The sequence below is a fragment of the Pinus tabuliformis genome, chromosome 7, assembly GCF_031772625.1.
Source record: "Pinus tabuliformis cultivar Carrire ecotype Pingquan chromosome 7, CPIR1, whole genome shotgun sequence".
In the NCBI taxonomy this organism is placed as follows: domain Eukaryota; kingdom Viridiplantae; phylum Streptophyta; class Pinopsida; order Pinales; family Pinaceae; genus Pinus; species Pinus tabuliformis.
This window is the reverse complement of record NC_142293.1, coordinates 204,580,254-204,602,448: the sequence shown is the minus strand read 5'-3', so window position 1 is coordinate 204,602,448 and position 22,195 is coordinate 204,580,254.

Sequence of the window (22,195 nt, the reverse complement as noted above, 5' to 3'; positions counted from 1 at the left end):
TAGAGCCAGAAATTCTCGACAACAATCTTCTAATGCGATGGTATTGTTACCCATATCTTGTCTTGTCCTTCTATCGATGCGACATGCTTGCTGATTTCGGTTTCCAATTTTTTGATTTCTGCGTCCATTAACATGCTTTTCTGCTTCATTCGTACCCGATCTTCTTTGAGTTCGCGAAGCTCAAGGTTCCCTCGCCGAATGGCTTCTTGAATCTGCATATGTTCGTCCTCGTGCGGCTGCAAAATCCCTTCATTTTGGTCCTCACGTGTTGTCCCAATTATGGGAGTTATTACGTGAGGATTCCTTTCCAAAATTATGGCCTTGACTCTATTCATCGTCTTCGGAATCATTTCTGTGCTCAGGTTTTTGTGCATGGCCCTATAGGCCCATCGGACCGTCGGTTTGCACAGGTCCCAATTAGTTCGTCCCACCTAGAAAACCCTATTCAGGATTTTGCATACCTTCTTGAATGCTTCTACGTGGAACCTCTATGGGGCGTGTCACTTTTCCTGTTGCTATGTCCTGTTCTAATTTTCGATTCTTAGTTTGGGGTGTGTTTGTGTGGACTACACAGCACGCGTCTGTACCCATCGACACAATTGGGCGCGCAAGCTGCTCCAACTTGGCTGCTCGACTCTTGGTCAAATTTGGGGTCTTCTAAACTGCAGGCACATCATCCTTCTACATCTGCGCCAATCCTCAAACTTGCCTTGATGTGTACTCCACCATCGTGCGGGTGTTGCGCATAGTGCCCATTTCATAGCATCGGACCATTGTTGTTCCAATACTGCACTTTCAAATTTGTCCAGGAATTCATCCACCGTTGTCACTCCATCATATGATGGCAGTTCCCTTGCCTCTGTTGTCACGCAGCGTAGTGATCTAATCATCATGTTGCAATTCAGTGTTGTCACTTCGTGCAACCGATTCTGCCATCGTTCTACTTCCTCGTCTGAATCCGAAGTGCAGGAGCTTTCGCGCTCCCATGAGATTCTCCCATCTACAGTTGGATTCACCCAATCCTAGTCTCGCGTAGTTATCTTGTAAATACAATCTAGCTCATCATCATGCACTGGTTCAGTGTAGCGCGCCCCTTCGACTGGGTCCAGTGGGACTACTACGCATAGCGACTTTTTCTTGAAGATCATTTTGCGCTTCTTCAGATTGATGACTCCATTCATATTGGTGGCCCAGTCTATTCCTAACAACGCGGGATAGGGATTGTTGTCATTGACAATCTCTATTACTTCAAAATCCATCTGTGTGCTCGCGCCTTCAATATCAATTGTTACCCCTTGCAACCTTCCCATGGGCAAGATATTTTGTTGATTCGCCATTTGTAATTGAATAGGGGACCACTATAACGCGGGCTTGCCCATACATTCCCATGTTTGCTTCGGTAATACATTCACGTCTGAACCCAGGTCTAGGATTACCTGATCCATTTCATACTCACCAATATGTGTAGTCAACCTCATCTCCCTTCCAGTGTGCAATGTATGCTTCCCCAATTTCCAGACTACGCGCGGTTCTCCTGACCCCGCGCACCTAGTGATCAGCTCCTATAGTCCCTTAACTGCCTTGTTGTCGCGCAACAGTTTCATGCATGTCTCCAGAAAGGTAGTAAGCATAGAAGGATCCATCCCTGGCTCTAATTGATCCTTACTACCTGAAGTGAAGGCCTCCGCGAAGCTCTTCTTAGCTTCCATGAACGTCTCCTTTGTGCATTCTAATTCAAACTCAGGTTCCTTTGTAGGAGCCTTGCAAACCCATGTATCTTCCTCGGGCTGCTTCCCCTTATCCTTCCTTGTGGTCGCACCACTTATAAGCACCATGTTCACATTTAGGTCTTCTTCGCGTAGTTCAAACCTCATCATTTGGATATTCTGAGTCGGAGGAGGCTAGAGTACCCCTTTTCGTGCATCTGTGTGATCAATGTAGGACAATCTATCATTTCATGATCAAACTGAGCACATTATGAACATGATATTCTCGTCATGTTGGTACAATCGTGGGCTTAGTGCCCTGGTCCTCTGCAATTGTAACAAATTAATTGTCTGCAGCCCCTTTCTGGTCCCATTCCTCCTCGTCCTCGACCTTAGCCCATAAATCCAGTGCGTGCCATCCCCGCAGCTGGGTCGAGGGCTCGCATTTTTGTCTACATCCTATAGGCTGGGGTCTGATCCATCATTAACTCGTAACTGTGACAAGTGTGCTCGTTGTGGCCTACTGACCTGCAGAAATTGCAAAAAAACTGTTGGGGAGTCTATGTATACTTCTGCAACAAATGACAATTATCCTTCGTGTGTTTTCCTCCTATGTGACAGATCACGCACCATAATGTGGGTGTCGCACTTGGCCCTGCCTTTGCCTCTGATCTTAACATTGGCCCCCCTCCTGCCAAGTAGTTCGCGAATACTAGACAGTGGTCCTTGTCATGGCCCTGGCCTTTGCATTTTACGCACCATACTTCCTCACGTGCCTCTGGTCGTGGTGCCCTATCCTGCTTCAAGCTCTGCATTTCCAGGTAGAGATTCTGTTGTTGCACGTGGATTTGTTGAACTCCCAACCCAGTATCTTGTATCGGGGTCTCATGCAACCTCATCACCATTTCCAACGCTTTGGCCTGGGTGGAAAGTTTATGTTGTGACAACGCCGTCCTCAAGTGTGGTGTCAGGGATGACACAAACCATGCACGATGTTGTGCATCCGTGAGCATGATATTAGCCTCGTGAATCATACTCTTCAGCCGCTAATCCAGATTCCAGGGGGTCTTGACTGGAAGCTTCGCGATCTCTTTAAACCCAATGATTGACCGTGTCTCTGATTTCAGCCAACCAAATTCTCTGTTCAATGCATTCTGGATCTCTGCTATCCCTATGTTTGGGTGGTCATTGGAGTGCTTGATATACCAATTCAACGCACAATCCTAGAGCGCGCTCACCAATGTAGCCTTCTTAATGTTGTCGTATGTGACCCCTTGCGCTTCCCACATTGCTCTTACCATGAACCAGAACTAGTCCGAATCCTCATTCCCTACTCCTCTGACTATGGGTAGCTTGATCGAGCTCGCCATGCTGAACTGCAGGGTTGGTGGAGGTGGAGTGGGTGGAGATGGAGGTGAGGGAGGTGAAGCGGGTGGTGGCATGGGCGAAGGTGGTAACTACGGAATGTGCTGCCTTATCAAGCTGACCGCACTTCTCAGAGAGACCCGAGTGAACTCTTCCTCACTTTCTTGCAAAGGTGAAATTAATGGGTTGTTTGCTAATTCCCCGCTACCTTTGTAGATATTTCCACTCCACGTCGTCCCAAACATTAATGTATTCACATAACCCGTTTTTCACTTAACAACATCTTAATCTAGGTATTCAAAGATTTAATATACTTACCTTGCGGTCCCTTGAGAAAACGTCGTTCCGCCTCACTATAGCTCACGGTCCTGTCCACCGCAAACTCAATGATAAATCCCCCTATTATCCAGTCAAGCCAATGGTCCACAGCTCACACGATCTTGTCTTTTGATGCCTCTAGTCTACGCACTAATTCCGGAGTCCACACTATCGGTTGGTCGAGCTTACACCTTCCCTGGCTATCAGCTAACCTCGCAATCCACTCATACAGTTCAGAAGGAAAGGATGCGAAGAAAATCTCATGGATTTCCGTATATACGTAGTGATCTAGCCACCTTTTCTAGGATACCTGGGGAGTTTTTTTTCATGTGTCGCGAACTCGTGAATCTTCTTGTCCAACCACTCTTCAATTTCCTTCTTTGTTGGGTTCCAATGGCATGACATCAGACATCCCTTAGGCAAATCTCAGTCCTGGCAACGGAACCATTTGTTGGCTACGTGGGGCCTGACCCAAGTTCAGCAGTGAGTTTAGCCAAACAAATCCCGATACTATTGGCCATTTCGGCAACAGTCCACGGAGCATGGACTGAGGTCTCACCCGAAGTAGTATGGGAGGGTGTTGGAACCAAGTTTCCACACCCTGGGGATGTCTGATATGGGTGGTAGGTACACGATTCAACCTTTGCACTTACTAGATTACGTGCACCAGCGGGCTCCTTGCATCCTGTGGGACTGCCTTCACGCAGATCCAGCCAGAGTGCAACATGTATTAATTACCCAAGTCTTCCTTAGTTAGGTTATGTTCATTAATTACTTAGAAAATTTTCATACATAAACATACATACTGGTGCACACATATAGATAAACAAATACCATTAACGTCAAACATCCAAATATAGATCTACGAAACAGATCCACAATATGCCGAATCAACTTAGCTTTATTATTGATCCTTTTCAATTTCAGTTCAATACAGACCCAACTCCGCCCTGCGCACTCAACCGCAGGGGTCTGCGCACTCAGTTGCAGACTTCTACTAGGCCTCTGCGCACTCAGTTGCAGAGCCTTTACCTACTACTACGACCCAATACCTTCAGATCCACTTCTATCCTCTAACCATGCCTTCGCATCTATCTATTACTTTATTTTTCTCCAGAAAAAAACTAACTTTACACTTAGAGCCTCGCTCTATTTATACAATCCCATGGTCCGCAGACCATGGGTAAGCCGACACAACTTTACATTAAATTACATTATTTTAGGGTGTACAACCCTTTGACTCATCCTAGACTCTCGCGCTCCGCGTGCAAAGTCTTTACATCACATTGAACAAAACCCGAGCTTTAAGCCCCAAAACCATGCTGTGGGGGGGATCTGCTGCCCAACACTAGGGTTTACATGTTGGTACAATAAAATAATTGAGATAGAAAACTGGCCTTAAGAATCTGCTCCAATGTTGTGTTGGCCCTCCAGAACTGAACTGAAATGTCACTGTTGATCTCTCTTGTGAATTCTAGATGAATTCACCAAGGGAAGATGGGTAATTGCCCAATCTCATTGAATCACCCGAGGGTTTCCATCCTAAGGCTACCAATTAAGTAGAGAATCGAGTTCTCAGCCTCTGATACAAGAAGAAATATCAAATCCAAGATGTCCTCTAATGGCCTCCTCCTCCTCTTTTTATAGATTTGATGGACCCCTCTAGAAGCTCCTATTTTATTATTAACTTAATCATTGAGCACATTATCCTAGATTAAAATATCTTTTTAATGTGGTAAAATGGTAAATTGGCCACCATGCCTCCTCAAGCCACTAAAAATGCCCACTAACCATCTCATCTTGTAGATCTTCTCATTCTCGTTACAACAAGCTATTACACTAAGGTGTTCTATCAAGTATTCCTCTCAAAATGCCACCTTAAGCGTAATTAAGTGAGTTAGGTACAATAATAACCTTGTTTTACGGGAATTATTACATTGCAATGGAATGAGAAGCGGGTTATGCGGAATCAATCTTGATGATGGAAGATGGAAAGTGAACTCCTCTAGACCCCATAAAGCATCTCCAAAAGCCCCTGGGCCCGTTGATGACGTAAACCTACACCTATGACCTATTGCCCTCCAACCTTGAAAGTCCATCCTAACCATGCCATAAGGAACACCAGAAAAAAGGAACTCCACAACCTTGGTGATTAAGACACTCAACAGTATGTGACCTGGAATGGGCATGGGGCCAAACTCATAACTCTCCTCCCAACCACTAACAATCTGCCAATAATGCAGTTGTCACCCCGTAGCATATGAAACTTGTCCCCATGTACAAACCTCCAAGGATTTCAAAGGTCTAATTTGACCTCCCACCTCTTGGAAAAAGGTACTCCATTACAAGTTGGTCCAATGACTCCATAGGCTGCCACCTCTACCCACCAATTTGTGAGGGGTTCCAAAGATGAGAACCTCCACCCTCACATAGTTTAGGGATTCCACAAGTAATCCACCTCCACCCACCAACCAATGAGGGGCTCTAAAGGTGAGAACCCTCACCCTCACTCATTTATAGCATTCCAGAGGCTTACCCCCACCTTGTGGTTTATGATTTAGTAGCTCCACCTAATGTAGGGAATCCAGAGTCTACTACAATTTGTGTACCCATCGAGGAGACTAGTTCAGGGTAGCCATAGTTATGCACTCTCCACCCACTGCTCACTTAGAGATCTCAAGGGAAAAAGCCTCCACCTACTTATGCAGCAATGACCAACAACTGCTTTTGAATTCCCTTTAAGCAATGATCTTACAATGATGCGTCCATCCTATTATGTTTGAAGACCAAATATTCCATGGGATTTAAGTCTCATCCATGGTTTGAAGTCGCTTGCAACTTTCACAATCGTTCCAGAATATTGTTATAGCTTTATCCGTTCTATATGTTCATAATAAATACACAGAACATCATATAAATTAGGGCATAAGCATTCCATATGGTTCTAATAAATCCAAATATTGACAAGTTTTGTTGTTATAGTTCTACCAACTATCTTTTCAACGAATCCTTATCTTGTTAGTAGCAGGAACTAAACATTCCATAGGAATCCTGAAAAACAACAAGCTAAGAGAAACAAATCATACCCTTTTCAACATTTCAATAAGAGGACAGATGATTAGTACGATGGAGCTAGGCAACCACAATCTAGGAATTGAGAGGATATCGTACAACCATGACTACAACCATCGACAGAGAACTATTTTTTTCCAACTGTGGTTCACGGTCACTGAGTGGCCGCTACATCCACAGGTAATAATTTGGGCAGATCCACCCGAATGGATCTACCCATTGGCTTATTTGGTCAGGCCTAACCCCAAGGGTGTCAAGGAGATTTGACCCCGTGACCTCCCAATTGGAAAGGTACTTAGCAATAATAACTCTACCAATTGAGCTGTCCCTTGGGGCTTAACAAGAAAGAACTATTTTAGGTATAGCGTTCAGATTTCACTATTGTATCAAACCATTTAAATATTTCTTTCCTAAGAGAAAAATATCATTCTTGTAAGGCTCGAACTTAAAATTGTATAAGATTATTTAACAAAGTGATGAGATCACTATGACATTCCATGAACAAAAGAATACTTAGAACTAGTTACCACAACCAACAAATAACTTCCATCATTAAACTAATCCATCATAATGCTACACCAGAATTAAGGGGGCATGTGTTGGCATAATGACAAGGATATTTGTACTAGGCATGTGACTTGTGGAATGTAGTTGTTTAACCTCAGTGTCTAATGTTCATTACTATGTTTTGAATACTCTTGCATGTGTTTTAGCATAATGCTCACTATTCCACACCATGCAGATTTAATAACTATACACAACACTCAAACAACTCAAGCATGTGTCATACAGGGAGAACATACCTAGGGTTGCAATATGGTAACCATGCACAGTCAGGTGAATGGTCCAGTCATGAATGGGATATCATGGTAATGGGTCTGCTATATGGTCATTGGTATAAGGCCAATAGTTCTTCTACCAACCATTGGAAAACTCCCACAACTGCAACTATCAAGCATATGAGTCTGTCCCAGTGACCAAGCCAGGGATTCCAGAGATATGTCCCAACCCTTTATTGTTTCTAGGATTCTAGAGATTAATAACCACCATTTAATTATTTAGAAACACCACCCAATGCTGCGAGTCCATAGTGTGCTAAATTTAAGCACTCAACAAGTAAACTGGTATAGGAAGACTTTCATCATTAATATGTTAGGAAAACTATGTGGTGTCAGACTAAGACATCAGCGTAACAAGCAAGCCACTTATGCTTGTTAGCCATGTTGCCCTGTAAATTAGTACAAATAGGTAAGTTGGAACCATTTAGATCTATTAAGCAACCTTTGTAATATCCCAAATGATATATTTGACTAATTTTTCCGAAATCTAACTCAACCAAAACTTCTTCATAAAATTACAACTCAACTAACAGAATATTGCCATGTAAAATATAACAAATAGAGTGCATGCAATTCAATAATACGATAAGAAAAAATAATCTCAAATTTTATTATAATAGCAACTAGAGTTTACATGTTGATAGAGTAAAATAGCTGAGATGTAAAACTGGCCTCAAGAATCTACTTCAACCTTGTGTTGGCCTTCCAAAGCTGAATTGAAATCTCATTGTTGAGCTCTAGTGTGAATTTTGGATGAATTCACCAAAGGGAGATGGGTACTTACCCAATCTCACTGAGTCATCTGAGGGTTTCTGTCTTGGGGCTACCAATGAAGTAGAGAACTGCATTCTCAACCTCTCATACAAGAAGAAATATCAAATACAATATGTCCTCTAATGGCCTCCTCCTCCTCCTCTTTTTATAAATCTGATGGACCCATCTAAAAGCTCTTATTTTATTATTATTTTAATCATTGAGCACATTTCCCTCAATTAAAATATATTTTTAATGTGGGAAATTGGTAAATTGGCCACCATGCCTCCTCAAGCCATTGAAAATCCCCACTAATCATCTCATCATTTAGATCTTCTCGTTATGGTTCCAACTAGCTATTACACTAAGGTGTTTTGTCAAGTATACTTCTCAGAATGCCATCTTAAGTGTAATTGAGTGAGTTAGGTACATTAATAACCTCATTTTTATGGGAATTATCAAAATGCAATGGAATGAGAAGCAAGTTATTCAGAATCAATCCTAGTGGTGGAAGATTGCAAGTGAAATTTTCTATACCCCATAAAGCATATCCAAAAGCCCGCAGGCCTAATGATGATGTAAACTTGCACCTGTGACCTATCTGCCTTGAAACCTGAAATTCCATCCTAACCATACCATAAGGCACACCAAAAAATGGAAAATCACAAATCCTCCCTCCCCAAGATTGCTTGCCCTCAAGCAATCCAAACCTGTGGAACAGTCTAGTGGCCCAATGCCTGAATCCCATACAAACCACTCGGTGATGTTATGCCTTAGTGTCAACCCACCATGAATGAACCCCTCAATGCCCGGATCCTAGACCAACCTCCGACTGTCATAAAAAATCTTCCTAGATCCCAATGCCACCAAGAACAGAGATCAATGTTCCATGGTTCCTATTGCACTATGCTCCAGACTAAAAATAACATGCTACCAACAGGATACCAACTCATGATTTCCCACCAATCCATCCCATGGGAAGGATCGGATGCACATGCACTTATATATGGTACGAGTCCACTAAGTTTCATCATGCTCAACTCATGCAAATATGCCCAACCAAACAATTGGATATGTCTAGGAATCCCTGCCTCTCTCCCAATAAGTGGGCGACCCATCCTACACGCCCTGTCAATGTACTCTTAGAGAGGGCTACAGCCTGGAAATACTGCATCTTTCTTAGTTTCCATTGCATCTACATGCACATCGTTAGTGGGTAGACCCAAATATGGATGCACCATTATCTCCAAAAAAGCCTCCCTCATCTGATCGAAAGCTCCATGCTCCACCGATCCCCTCGTCACTTGCAAAATTGTCCAGTCAGGGCCCAATGCCTCCTGATGACAAATGTCTGCAAATACTACCTCCCTAATGGCAACCTACACATCTGTATGCACTTCATCAATGGTTGACCCCAAGGACTGATGCTCATCCTCCACCATGGGCTCAATATGGGCCACTAGCTGACTATCCAAAAATGGCTCATCACGCAAATTGTGCTCCACTGTGGATTGAACATGCTGACTCATCAAACATGAATGCATATTTGGGCTGTTGTTAGCATCTCTACAAGTTTTCTCAATCTCCTCCATGTGCTCAGCACATTGGATCGCCACTGATAGCTCATCTCCCTGGTCTCCTCTCCGCATGGGAATAATTTTTTTTCTCATCAAACCGATCCACCAAATAATTATGCATACCATGGCCGCTACCATCATCCCCACATGGCTGCTGATGCTCTTCATAAGAATCCTCATATGAATGGTTAGACTGAGTCTCCCCCTAATCTACCTCTACCATTCCCTTTGTGTCACTCAAGCATGAGTGGTCCCTCCTCAGCTGATTCTTGTTACATGGTTGGTCACCAAAAATCCTGCGCAACTCTTCTTGGATCAACTTTCTTTTGAGCAACATGGTGTTTTTCTCAACCAACCTTTCCACTAGCTAATAAGTAGTGGTTGAAATCAATTGTTCCTTCCTCTAAATGGCCAACAACTCAGATTGCATCTTCTTGCAAATGGCATCACAATCTCTCGTAACTAAAGACAAAATAGACAATATGTTTGTTTTGATGGTGTCAGGATGATGTTTCTTAATGCTAAAGAAGAAATGGAGCATCTGATGGATCAAGTCATCACACACGAGATCAAACATGATCTCATATATTCTGACCATGGCCATTATTTCCATAATCTCAAGCTTCTTCCCAATGGTAGATGTTGCATTGTTGTCCAAGTCCTGAAAAATCTCTACTATCAGTTTGAAAACTCTTCTCGTGACATCATCGTTGTAAGGAAGTATAGGTTCAGTTTGTCTCCTGATGTTACAGAGACATGATGCAACTGGAATTTTGACTCCTTCACAAGGTTCTTCTGTTGTATGAGAGCAAGCATAACTAGTTTTAGAGCTAAAATTAGTTTCTTGCCTTCTAACTGGTTCAATTCGGAAATGAGTGCATCAAGTTCATCTAGTTTGAAAAGGGCTTTCACTGTGACTCTTAAGTGTTTCAAATATGTCCCAAGTGCAAGGATTTTGTATCCAATCTTCGACTTTTTCTACAGATCCCTTGGTTGTTTTTTTTTAATAATGCCATAGACCCCTCTTGAAAAAGGTTTGTTGTTTTGCTTGGGTTTTTGGTCTAATGATGCAATGTGGTTCAAGGAACTAACTTTTGTGTTACTCGATATTTCCAATTCATTTAGGAGTTCTATGAGTTCCTCCATAGTTTATCCTAATGACAAGTACATTAGGTTGACTCATACAGGATTTGGCTGATAGCATGACAAAAATACGTATCACAATGATATGACCATGACGTAAGTCTCAGCAATGTGCTTAACACTCACTCATGCTATTTTCATTTGACACAATAATTTTACCGTACACTAGACATGCATCAAATGGTTTATTGGTACCATATAATAACAACAATATTTTGACAAATTGTAGCATGCATATTCTCAAGGCCCAATAATACTCACATTCTGGTAATTACAGTCTGGAACTCCCTTCGGCGATGAATTGGGGTATTTTTCTGATCCGGATCTTGGGAGGAGGCCCCCAAGATCTAATAGATTGAAATGGATCTTGGGAGGAGAGAGCCCCAAGATCTGAAAACTTGAATTGTCAGAAGAAAAAAAGAGAATGCCCAATAAACAAAACCACAAAGAAACTTTTATTTAAAGTAGTAATGGAAATAAACCAGCTAGGGTGATGGTAGCTTATCTCTGAGAAGAGATGTGCAGCTACATGCCTCTAAACTGTAAAAGCTACATTGTGGCGGACAATCTGTCCTTTTACAAAATGTGACTTGTTACTTATAGTATTTTTCAGTTACAATACCACAGGTCAATTCCATGGGTGAATGAATACCATGGGTGGATTTTACAATACCACGGGCAGATGCCATTTACAATACCATGGGTAAATTCCATGGGTCGATGAATAATATGGGTGGATGAGTACCATGGGTTGATGCCATTTTCCATTCGGATCATTCCTCCCTCCTTAAGAAGCAATGGTCTCCATTGCGTAAAGTTACCTCCTGTGAAGCCTTTGTTGAATATGAAGAACCACTGAAGATAAGGGTTTTATGTGGTTAACCCAAAACCCTAATAAACGAAGATCCGAGGATAGAGATACCCTGTAATGCTTGTGACAAACTGTGATTCTGACAGTGTGCGGCCTAGCAAATGGACTTCGATGACAAGGATTTTATGCAGTTGACCCATAACCATGATGTTGGTCGCTGATGAAGTAGCAGGTGCCTACATAGCCTGGGGTGGGAGGGCACATCTCCAAATAACCCAAGTCGAATGCTGCTCCAGAATTAAAATGGACATAACTTGGCCAATATAACTCAGAATATTTATTATAACCTATTTTTGGAAGCAAAAGGATCATTTTTCATCTTCCTATGAGTTGGAAATCCTTATCTGGGCACTCTGAGATCTCAGATTTGCGCTGCAACAGTTCCGCCATCACAAAAATTCTGATAAAATAGCTGATTTTAAATCAACGATATCTCCCACATCCGGACTCCGATTTGACCCATGTTTTTTTTTAAATTGGGTGATTTTTCGAGAGGAATCTAGATCTGGTATTTGTTTTTGTAAATTTTGTACCAAAATTTTCAGATCTGATCTGAAAAGTCGCCGCCCAAAAAACTTCCTGCAAAAAAATGAAAAAAAGAAAAATTCTTCTTGACCCAAGAAAGTGCTCTGTGGAGGTTGTAGCACATGCCTGAAGTTTGTTGAATATTGCTGAAAATTTTGAAACTAAAATATGCATCAAACCCTTATTCCCATGGAATCATAACCTACTCTGATACCACTGATCCGGATCTTGGGAGGAGGCCCCCAAGATCTAATAGATTGAAATGGATCTTGGGAGGAGAGACCCCCAAGATTTGAAAACTTGAATTGTCAGAAGAAAAAAAGAGAATGCCAAATAAACAAAACCACAAAGAAACTTTTATTTAAAGTAGTAATGGAAATAAACCAGCTAGGGCGATGGTAGCTTATCTCTGAGAAGAGATGTGCGGCTACATGCCTCTGAACTGTAAAAGCTACATTGTGGCGGACAATCTGTCCTTTTACAAAATGTGACTTGTTACTTATAGTATTTTTCAGTTACAATACCACAGGTCAATTCCATGGGTGAATGAATACCATGGGTGGATTTTGCAATACCACGGGCAAATGCCATTTACAATACCATGGGTAAATTCCATGGGTCGATGAATAATATGGGTGGATGAGTACCATGGGTTGATGCCATTTTCCCTTCAGATCATTGTCCCAAGAAAATCCCTGCAATCTCCTCTTGTAGATGACCTTCAAATATGTGGTAGCAATACTCCAACCTAGTGGCACACTGTATTGTAGCTTCGAATTTATGACACACACGCAGTCCATAAAATCTCCATTCCTATGAATTGACCTCCAATTGTCCATTACACTTTGACCTTGGTCTAGCCTCACTATGAAATACCCACCCAGAAATAACCCTAAAATTTCATTACTTTTCTGGAATTTGATGAATTAGTTCAATGAGAATTTTTTTGACAAATCATTGTGGGCATAGTCCTGGTTTTTAAGGCACAAAATAATCTTCGATATGCTGCTTTATCCCTTATATAATATCCCTATCTGATGTGTGAGAGCAGAGCCTTTTATTTTCCACTGCAAGAAGGATCCTAGGAAAATCTACCTCTTATTTCACCATTTTTCCAGCTTTGTTGTAGTCACATTAAAACCACAATAACATGCTTAGCGAAGAGTACACCTACTCAAATGACTTCATTCTCCTCTGAACTTCTAATCTCAGCCACGAGAATGTTTCACATTGCTAGCAGAGAAGAGAATGGCTCAATGCTGCGCAGATCTTGGTTTATTCTCTCTTTGAATGCACCCAACAGCCACAGTAAAGGTAAGTGACTTCCCATCAAGGAAACACAGCGACTCTAGACTCATTTCAACCACAGTGAACTATGCCCTCACAGCAATTAAATTCAACCTCTATTTATTGTTCTTTTGGCCCTTCTTATTAATCTGGTGCTTGCGTCCTTTACTCAACGATTTAATTCTTCCCATATAGACGAATATGGGTACTTCAATTTTCTTCTAAAAAAGAAAAAAAGTAATGTGTCCCACGGGAACGAGTATGTTCAACAACAATAATATGACCCCTTAGTAAATTGATTGAGAGAAAAACCTTCCATCCCCACTTTTGGTTTCACAAACAGTGTTGATGACGTCGTCGAGATCCTGTTTCGTTGGATACAGGCTCATCAATTAGCAACATTTACCTCTGTAATTATTCCTTTTCAATCGCAAGGGTAAATCTAATAGTTCTCGGGCTCATCAAAATTAATGGCTCTGCATTTAATTTTATGCTTGTGGCCCCTCTAATAGTATTAAACGTTGGCCCTTGTTAAAAGAAATAATATTTTCATGGGTCCCTTAACATAACATTTGGATTTATAAAATGATTGGGCCCACTTTTAATATGCTACAACCTCCATGTGATAGGCTTTAACCACAATAAGAACTTGGGAATTTTGGAAAAGTAATATTAGCTTTTGCACCTTGAAGAATAACTGCAAACAATTTCAAACCCTCGAGCTTTCTCTTCAAAAATAATCCACGAATTGATTTGGAATAAACCCTTAGGTTGGCAGGAAAACCAGCTTTGATACCACTGTAATATCCCAAATGGGATATTTGACTAATTTTGCTGAAATCTAACTCAACCAACACTTCTCCATAAAAATACCATTCAACTAACAGAAGGTTTCCATGTAAAATATAACAAATAGAGTGCATGCAATTCAATCACATGATGAGCATAAATAATCCCAAATTTTATTATAATATCAACTAGGGTTTACATGCTGATACAATAAAATAACTGAGATGGAAAACTGGCCTTAAGAATCTGCTCCAATGTTGTGTTAGCCCTCCAGAACTCACCCCCTAGCATATGAAACCTCTCCCCATGTACAAACCTCCGAGGATTTCAGAGGTCTAATTTGACCTCCCACCTTTTAGCAAAAGGTACTCCATTACAGGTTGGTCCAATGGCTCCATAAGCTGCCACCTCTACCCACCAATTTGTGAGGGGTTCCAGAGATGAGAATCTCCACCCTCACTCAGTTCAGGGATTCCATAAGTAATCCACCTCCACCCACCAACCAGTGAGGGGCTCCAAAGGTGAGAACCCCCACCCTCACTCAGTTATAGGATTCCAGAGGCTTACCTCCACCCTGTCATTGATGCTTTAGTAGCTCCACCCAATGTAGGGAAGAACAGTGTGTAATTTTGCACTTTTGCACTTTTGAAGCAGCAGAATAAGAGGAAAAACATTTAATTTTGAAATGTGATGCTTTAAAAGACATCATAAACAATTATGACAATATATTAGCATTGATTCCTTGGTATAACTTTTAAATTTCACCGAAAAACGCTCATTCATTCATATATTAAATTAACTTTATTTTCATTCAGCTTTGTTAAAATTAAGAGTGTTCTTCACCGGCCCAAACTTCTAATATACAGACCAATTTGATTCCAAGCCGATGGAAACTCTCTATTTTCTTTTTGAATTTTGAAATATGCAAGGGCAAACCTTTTCTAGATGATTTAATGGAGAGAGACTCTGCGTCTCTGTCAAGCCTCATTATTATTGTCTTCCTTCTACCTATGTCGGAAGTAGAGTCGATCTCACATGAGCGTTCGGATAACAATCTTTCTATGGATCCCCGCTGAGACCACCTGCCGAGACCTCCCACCATGACCACCTATGATTCTCTACGAGCATTCCCAATGCTTTGGTTGGGCCGTAGTGATGACCAATAGAACTCGAAGGTTCATCGAGGAGGCGCCAGTAAGTGGACACATTCCCTGAGTCTTCGGTGTGACACATTCCCTGAGTCTCCGCCTTTTCTATATTACTGAATCCTTCCTGGCTACCACCCGTATGGTTACTTTTCACCATCTGCTCGGTATAAATTCGGGGAATTGTTCTAGATTACAACTCCTTCTCTTTCTCATTCCTGTGCGCTTCTACGCAGGGGAGGTTGGCAGCCCATCTTTGTAGCGGCTCCTCCTTTACCGAAACCACAATTCTAAACCTTGTTGTCATTTTATTTCTCTTCCTCTGGTTATACGGGTTATCCGATTGTCTGTTTATGAACACAGGCATCCGTTTCAGTGCTGCAATCTTCCTGATTCCTAAAAGCCATGTTTTTGTTTTCCCGCAGTCAAACATCCCTGGATTCTTGTCTTTAAATTGTCTGACAACTTAGCCTTTTGTCTGTTTTCTACTGTCTGACCAAGTATCAGTTTCGTTACTGGCATATGTGACTGCTACAACCTTCGCCATTACCTATCAAAATTTGTATAAAGGTGTGTCTTGGTTTCTTGGAATGATCTCAGCAAATGAAGGGTTTCGGGTCGTGGCGGCACTGGTCTGGTGATGGTTCTCATGGCGACGGCATGTTATCTACACCTTATCTTTGAAGGTTAGTTTTTCGCTCAGCTCTTACTGTCTTTTGTTTTAATTTCTTGAGTATGAAGCAGATGATAAAATAAGGCCCGTGATGTAGTTTCTATGGTATTCCTGTTCTCCATGCTCGTACTATAAGGTTAGATTTTTTTTATGTCTCTGTGCATGGTTTACATAGTAATATCAGGTATCAAGGTGGTACTAAATAAAATTACATGGGTTCAAAACTGTTGTGTTATATCTAAGCCGTGTCTAGACTTTAGGTTCAGGATAGGACATTGGTGGTGTATATGTGAGTATTGTTACTGTTGTTGCATTGTTTTACCGAGCTTTTCATGAATTCGTTCAGACAACCCTCTAGTCTTTCCCTCTCTCTGGTTTTCTCGGACGGAAAAATTATAATTTTGAATTTTTCCGGATGGAAAAATTTATAGTTTTGAATTTTTCTGGGATCCGAGGAGGATGACGCAGGATGGTACATTATGTAAATGTTTTCCTGCTAAAGTACACCGTCATTGTTACCGGTATCTAACCTATCTCTGGAAAGTAAGTTTACCTTTCTAAATATCTGTCAGTAGATGATATTCCCTAGGTACTCTTATTTTCAAAAAGATTGAGAATGATCTTTCTTACCCTTCCTCCTGTCAAGCCTTTTATATTGGGAAGTTTCCGTATGTCAAGAACATCCCTAATCTTATCTAGAATGTACTGATTTGTCTTTTCCCTTTATTTCTTGGTCTTTTCCCCATCAATTCATACATTCGAATTTCCTGTCCTCTCCTCAAAGCTAGTTTTGTTGGTCATTGGTTTTTCTGAGTTTTTATGGACATATTGTCCGACGCGTCTTACACGTCCGCTATGGTGCGGGCCACCATGGAAGCTGAAGCGATCCATTGCAGACCTATCAACCCACATGAATGGCAGTCCTCTCTGGCTGATCTTTTGATCCCTCAGCCATCTCTGGCACTTCATAAGCAAAATCGTGGTGGACAAGACTATCCGTAGCACAAGCAGAACCATCGGCCTTCTAAGATCGTCCCGCCTCCCTCAGCCATCAAGCTAGATAGTGTCTTTCTCGCGGATAGGATAGCCAGTGTTCGAAACCGTGTGTTAGTAGGTCGGTGGCATTTTCCAGACATGGATGATGCTCAGATGAGATCTTGGCTCAGCTCTAAGTGGAATTCTCTATTGGGGTACATTCCCACGATTGTCAGGCTCATGAAGAACTGGTACAGTTTCCATTTCTTAAGTACGCAGGATCTGGAGGTAATCTGAGATCTTCCTTAGGTCCATGAAAAAAGCTTTCTAGGACTCCATAAATGGTATATTGGTTTCAACACCCTACGGAACACCCCATTAAACAATCTCATCTGGGTCAAATTACCAGGCCTCCCTATTGAATTATGGACAAAGGAGATGCTTACTGATATAGGGAATTCCATAGGGAAATTCGTCTTTGTGGATCCCAAGTGTCTTGGGGCAAAAGATAAAAGGGTAGCATGGATTTTAATTGAGAAGGAATATAGAGGCGGGTTTCATGAGCATATTGATCTTAACTAGGGTGGATCAAATTTTCAACAGAGACTCGACTACTAGGGAGTTCCCTTTCGATGCTCTGTCTTTCATAAAATAGGGCATTTAAAATGGAACTGTCCACGACGCTCGGGAGGAAGGGCAAAAAGGGAGGAATCTATTGCGAAATCCTTTTCAAATTTGTCAGATAATGAGTACAGTGAAGCTGGGGGGGAAACGAAACAATTCAAGGGAAGGGCTACTGCAGCAGATAAGTGCTCTCCGAGTCTGTCTAGAAGCCTATCTAAGAAGACTGGTCCTGGGAGTTTTCTCACCATATTCTATTTCTCCTAAAGAGAATCTAGTTGTTCCTCAATCCATTCCAAGAACTCAGTCTCTAAGTATTTTTAGCCATACTCTTAATAGTGCTCCGTTTTTGGTTCCTCCATCTGATAGACAGGAGGTGTTTCACTCTCATCCTTTTCCTCCGAAACCTTCCCCAGGGAATGAAATTAGTTATCCTCTTCCAATTTTGCACCCGTATCTAGACATCCCTTCTTCTCCCCGCATCACTTTCATTCCATCGTCATCCCAATATCCTGTTAAAAACATGACCGCTTTTAAAGGAAAAGTCCCCTGTATATCAGATACTCCTCCTATTTTTCCTAGCTCCTCTCAGGGTAATACCAAGTCTGATTCAAAATGGAAAGCTCCATGTATCTCTTTCACTCCTCAAAAATTCACTTGTATCTTCCCCTACAAATTTAATTGGAAGTGATCTTGATATGCTATTGAGAAGGGAGACCCTTCATCTTCAACCTCTCAACATTCACAAACCTCAGAAGGCCTCCTCTCCTATTATCAGTCCTGCCTCGGCGAGGAATATCATTGTTAGAAGGAAACAAAACAGAGGTAGCAGGCATTTCTGAGGCAGGATGGTAAATTCCAAGAAAGACCATCACGATTCATCTCTGATTGATATTCCTATTATAGATCTTGCAGTAAGTGGGCCTCTTAGAGCATGCAGGCCTGATGATAAGACCTCATGACTAAAATACTCTCTATGAATATTCGCGGTCTAGGAGTGGACCCAAAATTTTTGGCTTTAAGAGATCTTTTTAAATCATCCCTTTCAAAAATTCTCCTTATTCAAGAAACAATGCATGGAAGTCCAGAAACAATAGCCTATTTCAGACGAATGTTTCCTACATGGCACATTGCTGTGACAGGGACAAACGGACATTCCGGGGGTCTAGTTGTTCTATGGGACCCGTCTTGGATATCGGCAAAGGAATTCAGATGCTTTGCTGGTATCCTTCTTCTAGCTAAATTCCGGGGAATGGTTGGTATTGTTCATATTCTGAATATATATGCACCATACAAGGATCGTTTTTCATACTGGAATCGGTTCTTATCTTCTGAGCTAATGGAAATTGACTCGTTACTGATAGCAGGTGACTTGAACTATACTTTGAGTAATGATGAAGTTTGGGGCAGGGGTAGAAAAGATGATCCACTGGGAGGGATCATAAGAGAGGCTATTCTTTAGAACAATTTTGTGGATGTTTGTCCATCTAAGTTGGCCCCTACTTGGGATAATGGGAGATCTGAGAATGCATACCTTGCAAAAAGACTTGATCGTTTCCTAATCCATGACAACTTGATGGATCGATTGGGGATACCTATCTCAAATATTATAACAAATTTCATCTCTGATCATAGGCCTATTTCCCTTCAATGGATATCTCAGGACCATAGGAAGGGGATTCCCTTCAAGTTCAACAAAGTGTGGTTGGAGGATGCTGATTTTAATAAATTTGTTCAGGAATCCTGGCTATCTTTTTCTCCTCAAGACCATTCCTCTCATGCATAGTCATTCCTATGCCATCTAGTATCCCTCAGGAAAAGTGTTAAAGAATGGCAATACCAAAAAAGCGTACTAATAGGATTGCTCTACAAGATATAAATAGGGAACTTGATTGGATTGCAGGCAGATTGACTGATAACAAAATTACGTTGGATTTTCATTTCCGGATAAGGGAACTAGAAAGAAAAAGACATAACCTCCTAGCCATTGAAGAAGCTACTTGGAGACTGAAAAGCAGAGCGATTTGGTTAAAAGAGGGTGATAGGAACACGGAATTCTTTCACAAACATGCAAATAAAAGACGTGAAATAAATACAATATGGGAGATAAAAGATGAGGAGGGCAACCTGTTGCAGACTCAGGAAGAAATCACAAAAGAAGCTATTAAGTTTTTTCAGAAATCATACAAAAGGAACCGGGCCAGCGGGATTGAGGATATTCTCTGGGGTATAGACCCTTTTCCATCCATGTTTGATGAGGAACAAAATGATCTGTTGTTTGCCAATGTCACAGAGGAGGAACTCTTGGCGGTCAAGAAGTCTTTTAAAAAAGACAAAAGTCCGGGCCCGGATCGCTGGACGATTGACTTTTTCATTCATTTCTTCGACCTCATAAAACAAGACCTTCTGGGTATGGTAGAGGAATCCAGGACTTCGGGCAAAATAAACCATATTATCTCCTCTACTTTCATTACCTTAATCCCAAAAAAAAGGATTCTCTCTCTTTCTCAGACTTCAAACCCATTTCTCTTTGTAATACCATGTATAAAATTATTTCCAAAAACATATCAGGAAGAATAAGAGACATCTTATCAAACTCTTTGACTCAGGAACAACATGGTTTCCTCAAAGGAAGAAACATTTTGGATGCTATTGCAATAACTCAAGAATGTCTGCACTCTCTACACACAAAAAAAATTGAGGCGGCCATCCTGAAAATAGACCTTAAGAAGGCCTATGATTGCCTCGATTGGGGATTTCTAAGGTGCCTTCTTATCAAAATTGGCCTAAATAATCAATGTACTAATTGGATTATGGCATGCATGGAAAATGTCAGCTATGCGATTCTAATTAACAGAATCCCATCCTCATTCTTCTCTGCTGCTAGAGGTCTAAGATAGGGGTGCTCTCTATCTCCCCTTCTGTTCATTCTAGTAATGGACTCATTAAGCCTCCATATAAAAAGAGCTGTCAGGGAGGAAAGATGTCGGCCACTAAAAATCAGCAGGGGAATCTATTTCTCTCATAACTTATTTGTTGATGACATCTTGATTTTTGCAATGCTCTGCCGAAATTCCTGGAACTGTCTGCATGGAATTTTGGAAAAATTTCAAAGAGCTACAGGTCTACTTATAAATGATGGCAAGTCTGCGTTCTATCATGGGGATGTGAATATGGAAAATATTGAATATCTGGTCCAGCTCTATAATATTGAAGTGAAACCTTTAAAAGAAGGCATGAAATACTTGGGGTATCATATTAAACCATCGGGATATGCAAGTATGGACTGGATGTGGATCCATGACCGGTACTTCAAGAGAATAGCAGGATGGGAATATAAATGCCTTTCAATGGCTGGGAGGATGATTTTAGCACAATCAGTGTTGGCCCAGCTAATGGTCTATTGGGCCCATTTATTTTATATTCTGGCAAGCGTTATCCATAAACTAAACAGATTAACAACAAATTTTATATGGGGGGGAACAATGAAAGAAGGAAATTTCACCTGTCTAAACTATCAAACCTTACTCTTCCAAAGAAGATGGGGGGATGGGGAATCATGAACCTCTGGAAGTTTGGTCTGGCTCTGCTATGTAAATCTTTATGGAGAGGTATTTTAGGGGATAGTATATGGAGTAAGTCCATAAGAATGAAGTACATGGGCAACAAAGATATTTCTTATTGTTATAGGAAAAGATCGATAGGATCTGCCAATGGATCAACCATCTGGAGGAGCTTTCGTAAGATTGAACAGTTTTTTCTTAAAAACTTAGTATGGAGCTTTCAAACCGAAAACAACATAATTATCGGTCATGATCCCATTGTGGGGGGAGAAGAAGATATAACTTTCTCACAGCAATTATTACAGTTTCTTCACCGAAAAGGAATCTTTTACTGGGTGCAGGTTATAGAAGAATGGAGGGTTCTCTACCCATCTGGAAAAATGCCTCAGTGCTGGGACTAAATGGTGTATTATCCCATTAGTGGAATCAAATTATATGGCTAATGAGGAACGGGGGATTTGTAGATCTGAAGTTGAGGATAGTCTAATCCGGAAGGGGAATAGAGGGAAGCTGATTGTTTACGTTAAAGATATATATTTTTCCCTTCTAAAGGACCACTCACCACAACTTGATAACATTTTCCCCATCTCTTGAAATCTGGGAGTCCCTATAATATTATCATTTTCTCATGGCTTGTTCTTCATAATAAAAATCTAACTTGGGAAAATTTGCAAAAAAGGAACTGGTACGGTCCTGCTATGTGCTTAATTTGCAAAGCAGAGGAAGAAAACAATATGCACATTTTCTTAAAATGTGTTCATACCCAGATGCTTTGGAGGAATCTGGCCACTTATTTTGGATTCAATTATGTTTCGCACTCCTCATTAAAAGAAGCTTTAGTTTGGTGGAGTAATCAGAAAGCGTTATGGAGACCTATCCCTCTATTAGTCTTATGGTCAATCTGGAAATGGAGGAATAAGGTTGTATTTCAAAACTGCAAGGAAAGCTTTAAGTCTATTTTTGAATTCATTAT